We start from the raw sequence: 6,000 nt of genomic DNA, 5'->3' as shown, positions 1-6,000 counted from the left end.
CTAGTCTATAGTCTAGTCTATAGTCTAGTCTATAGTCTAGTCTATAGTCTAGTCTATAGACTATTATAATATATTCCGAGTATTGTTATGATTATAGACAAGTATAAAGTGTCTTTCATCTAATGAGGTTTTCATATTAAAATCTGCTCACTTTAATATTCTACATTATCCTCCTAATTTTCACTTGCCTTAAAATTATTTAAACCGAGTATATTACAAAATTTTTCATTAATTAAAACCCTTTTCATCATAAACATATTAAACATTGTTTTTACAACCCAAACATAAAAAAATCCCATAAAATATATTAAAATCCCACAAAAATCAAGGCTCTCAAATAAATTGAATTTTACACTTAATACAATTTAAATTTGTTTAACTAAAAGTTACGAAATAATGATAAAAACGCAACACAAATACCAACCAAATCTAATTTAAAGTTATTCGTTAAAATATCAAAAAGCTCAGAAAAAAAACTTTTTTTTATTAACTTATTAAAAAACAACAACTATAATAAAAAAAAGCTGTGAAAGGAAAATTATATTTAAGCTTTGTTTGCGGAAAATAAACAAACAAACAAATAAGAAAAGATAAACAAATGAAATTATTAAAATTAAATCACACTCTGCCTACTGACTGACTTCTTGACTTAGGCTGATGGCTGAAAGAGGGAATGTAAATCAGTTTGGCAGACTAAAATAAGTCAGCAAAAATATATATTTATGCAAATGTAATTTTAGGGAATTATTTGAAGTTAATTTTCAGCAAAAGAAATAAAAATACAAAGAAAATAAGAAAGAATAATAAACAGGAATGTTATTAAAATAGATCAAGAAGGACGAATGTAATAAACACTTCCTTAAAATATGCCAACATTATATAACCGCCCCAAGGTAGACTACATTTTAATACATTCATTTATTTGGGTTATTAAAATACAACAAGTTGATAGATAATAATAAAATATTATTATAGCAGAGCAAACAGGCATAAACTAATTTCGATTTTTCGTAGTATAAAATTAGGGATGTTGCATATGAATGTTCCCCGCCCTAATCGAGCTATTTTATAAATCAGACTCCTCGCTATAGACACATCCATCTCATTTACGAATGCTATACTTGACAGAATGTCCTACTTGACAGAATTTTTACAGTATTAAGTATTAGACACTAATAAGTAAACTAAAACTCGCCTCAATATAATATCGTTTGTGCAGTTTTGACAACACCTAAGTTCCACTACCCTTAAATTAATTCTAGGTAGTACATAAAGGGAACGAAGCCTGAATTAAAACAAGTAGGAAAGTATAGTCGGGCATGGCCGACCATATGATACCCTACACCATGAGTATATTTTTACAATTTTTACTTTTATAAAATTTTTATTTTTTGTAAAGAAACTTTTATGTTGAATATTACCATAATTCCAAAATATTTAAGCCATTTATTGATAAAAAACTAAAATTTCTAAATGAGGCTTTATATAAGTCAAATATGGGCCGATCCTCGGTAAATTTGGGAAAAGGATATATTTCTAAATAACAGTTAGTTTTGTTGAGTTTCATTGCGATACAAATGGTTACAAGTCAATTTTAGACGTTTAAGTCATTTTTTGAAGGGGGGTTTGTATGGGGGCTAGGGTCATATATAGGCCGATCCTTACAAAAATCTGCAGTATCATTTATACTTATATAAAACTTATTTGTGCCAATTTTTAGAGAGATAGCAGAATATTTGACGTAATTATAGCATATAAAGTTCAAATCGGGAGGTACGGTTGTATGGGGGCTAGGTGAAATAATGGACCGATTTCAACCATTTTCAATAGGCTTCGTTCTTGTGCCAAAAAACATGCATGGTCCAAATTTCATCAAATTATCTTGAAAATTGCGGCCTGTACCTTGCGCACAAGGTTTACATGGACAGCCAGCCAGCCGGACAGACGGACGGACGGACATGTCTTAATCGACTCAAAAAATGATTCTGAATCGATCGGTATACTTTAAGGTGGGTATTGGACCAATATTTTTGTATGTTACAAACATCAGCACAAACGTATAATACCCTCCCCACTATAGTGGTGTAGGGTATAAATATGGGTGAGCGAATCCCATAAAATCTCTTGGCAAAATTAAACGGTGGGTAAAACCACAAAGATCCTTTCAGAGGGCAAGACGAAAAATCTTCTCTGAATGAGAAGTCTGAGGTTAGTATGATGGTGCGTAATCAAAGTAGACACAAAGAATTACGGGCACAGCTTTTAAAAATTTAACTTTCGGATTCAGACGAATGTAGAGCACATAGAGAGGATAGTGCAGCTTTGGAACACTTTATTTGCCACCATCAACCTAGATTGTATGTAGTCTGGTCTATATACTACAGTACAATCCCTAGTCAAGACTACAAAACAATCTCTGGAACATTTTCTTTGCCAATCTGGATTGTATGCGGTCTGGACTATATACTACAGAACAATCTAAAGTCTGGATTATAAAACAATCTCTAGTCAGAACTATAGAACAATATATAGTCTGTACTATAGAACAGTCCATAGTCTGGACTGTAGAACATCTATAGTTTCGACAATAGAGCAAATAGTCCGGACTATGGAACAGTCTATAGTCCGGACTATGGAACAGTCTATAGTCCGGACTATGGAACAGTCTACAGTCCGGAATATGGAACAGTCTATAGTTAGTTAGCTAGTTAGTTTGTTACTTATTTAGTTTGTTAGTTAATTTGCTAGTTAGTTTTTTTGTTACTTAGTTAGTTAGTTAGTTAGTTAGTTAGTTAGTTAGTTAGTTAGTTAGTTAGTTAGTTAGTTAGTCAGTTAGTTAGTTAGTTAGTTAGTTAGTTAGTTAGTTAGTTAGTAAGTTAGTTAGTTAGTTAGTTAGTTAGTTAGTTAGTTAGTTAGTTAGTTAGTTAGTTAGTTAGTTAGTTAGTTAGTTAGTTAGTTAGTTAGTTAGTAAGTTAGTTAGTTATTTACTTAGTTAGTTATTTAGTTAGTTAGTTAGTTTGTTTGTTTGTTTGTTTGTTTGTTTGTTTGTTTGTTAGTTATTTAGTTAGTTAGTTAGTTAGTTAGTTAGTTAGTTAGTTATTTAGTTATTTAGTTAGTTAGTTAGTTAGTTAGTTAGTTAGTTAGTTAGTTAGTTAGTTAGTTAGTTAGTTAGTTAGTTTGTTAGTTAGTTAGTTAGTTAGTTAGTTAGTTAGTTAGTTAGTTAGTTAGTTAGTTAGTTAGGTTAAACAATATCCATTATCCATTCCTCCATTAACAAACTTTTTTAATCATTTCGTTAAAATCCCATTCCTTAACCACATTCCCATTCCCACATTCTCTTTGCAAAATGCTATAGGAAATTAACTCATTGAAAAGGGGTAAACAAAGTTTTTTCCAAAATAAAGCAATTCTAATATCCCTTACAGCAACCAATTGTAGTCCATAGTCCAAAGAAAGCATTATGAAAAAAACTCAAGACAAGAAAAACAAATCACTTGTCTAATTCTTAAAGTATTTTAACTTTATTCCCTTTTGATTTTCATAATTTGCAAAGCAGTTTTTTTTTAAGTTTCGAAAAAAAGTAAATATAAATTCTCTTTTAATTGCATAAACTTTATTTTTAATCTGCTGCCATTCATTAAAATATTATAGCTAAAAGAAAACAAAAAAAATAAAAATAAACCTTTTTGTGGATTCTTTTTGTGGCAATGATTCTGTCTTAACCCCTCCGGTTACCAATTCCCTTAAGCCAAGTCAGCGAATAGAAAGAAATTCAAGTCAGTGTTGAAAATACGATGAGGTTATGGCAGAAAAGATGAAGAACAACAAAGTAAAACCACAATCAGTTAAAGATAATCACTTATACTACCAAGAAATAAAACGCCAACCAAAGTAACCAACCATCAACGCAAACATACTTACTTACGCTCACTTATACACTTTCACATTCCAACCTTGAGTCAGTTTACTCAATACGCTAGTAACTCATTCATTTTCGCAGTCATTTATTCATTTATTCACTGCATCACTGCTGCTATGTCCATTCTCATTCGTTCATACTTACATACATACATACATACTTTCGAACCAGTGAGCATTGTTAGATCCTGAAACAATCATTAAAACACTTCATTAAAAAGTCTTTTGTTTGAAACACCAATGTTATGGCTACAAATGTTTACGAATAGTGATGGTTTGTGTCGCAACTATTACTATTAAATGTGGGGAAGGTTGACTTTTATAAAGATAATTTGATTATAGAATCATCTAGATTTAGGCTAAACTGTAGAATATTTAATAGCCCATAGTCTACACTAAAGAATAGTCTGTAGTCTGCAACATAGAATTGTTTATAGTCACTGAACTATAGAATAGTCTAAAGCCTAGACTATAGAATATTCTATAGTCAGGTCTAAAAAAGAGTCTATACTCAGGACTATAGAATAGTCCAAAGCTTGGCCTACAGAATAGTATAAGGTCTAGACTATAGAATAAGCCACTGTCTGGACTATAGAACAGTCCACAGTCTAAACTATAGTCTGCGCTATAAGATGGTCTATATTCCGGACAATAGAATTGGCTATAATCTAGAATATAGAATAGTCCACAGTCTGGACTATAGAATAGTCCACAGTCTGGACTATAGAATAGTCCACAGTCTGGACTATAGAATAGTCCACAGTCTGGACTATAGAATAGTCCACAGTCTTGACTATAGAATAGTCCACAGTATGGATAGTCCACAGTCTGGACTATAGAATAGTCCACAGTCTGGACTATAGAATAGTCCACAGTCTGGACTATAGAATAGTCCACAGTCTGGACTATAGAATAGTCCAGAGTCTGGACTATAAAATAGTTCACAGTCTGGACTATAGAATAGTGCACAGTCTAGACTATAGAATAGTTCACAGTCTGGACTATAGAATAGTCCAAAGTCTGAACTATAGAATAGTCCAAAGTCTGAACTATAGAATAGTCCACAGTCTGGACTATAGAATAGTCCACAGTCTGGACTATAGAATAGTTCACAGTCTGGACTATAGAATAGTTCACAGTCTGGACTATAGTATAGTTCACAGTCTGGACTATAGAATAGTCCACAGTCTGAACTATAGAATAGTCCACAGTCTGGACTATAGAATAGTCCACAGTCTGGACTATAGTATACTCCACAGTCTAGACTATAGAATAGTCCACAGTCTGGACTGTAGAATAGTCCATAGTCTGTACTATAGAATAGTCCACAGTCTAGTCTATAGTGTGGACTATAAGAAGGTCTATAGTCTGGACTATATAAACGCTTTTGTCTATTATATAGTCCAGACTATAAATAATAGAATAGTCTACAGGCCGAACTATAGAAAGTCTATAGTCTGGACTTAAGAAAGTCTATAGTCTGGAGTATGGAATAGTATAGCTTTTAACCTGACTATAGAACAGTATACGTATAGTCTGGACTATAAAACAGTGTAAATTATAGAATAGTATATAATCCGGACTATAGAATAGACTATAATCTGGACTATGAAATAATCCACGGATTGGGGATTCTTTCCCACTGAAAATATGTTGCATTAAATAACAACATTGAATATAAAATAAAAAAACAAACAAACCACAAAGGAAAACGAGATGAAAAGATTTGAAGAACTTAAAAGGTCATTAAGATATGAAACATCACAAACTTTTGAAAGGACCAAAACACTCATAAACTCTGACACAAACATACACACACTCTTAACAACAGATGCAGACAAAAACTGACAGTGAGACAGACAGGACACGACAGGACTACAAAATACAATACATAATAAATGACATTAGATTTCGTTAACAACAAAACAATTTCATTCATTTCATCTTTATAATGACATTTGAAATTATATTCTTCGCCACACAAAGACAAGATTAAACATGTTACATTTAAAATTTACAAAAATAATAAATATCAAAATATATGTATAATGAAAATTTAGATAAACTTTTGAAAAATTTGTT

Source organism: Lucilia cuprina, chromosome 6 (assembly GCF_022045245.1).
Source record: "Lucilia cuprina isolate Lc7/37 chromosome 6, ASM2204524v1, whole genome shotgun sequence".
NCBI lineage: Eukaryota > Metazoa > Arthropoda > Insecta > Diptera > Calliphoridae > Lucilia > Lucilia cuprina.
The sequence above is the reverse complement of the archived record's forward strand: the minus strand, read 5'-3'. Positions refer to the sequence as shown.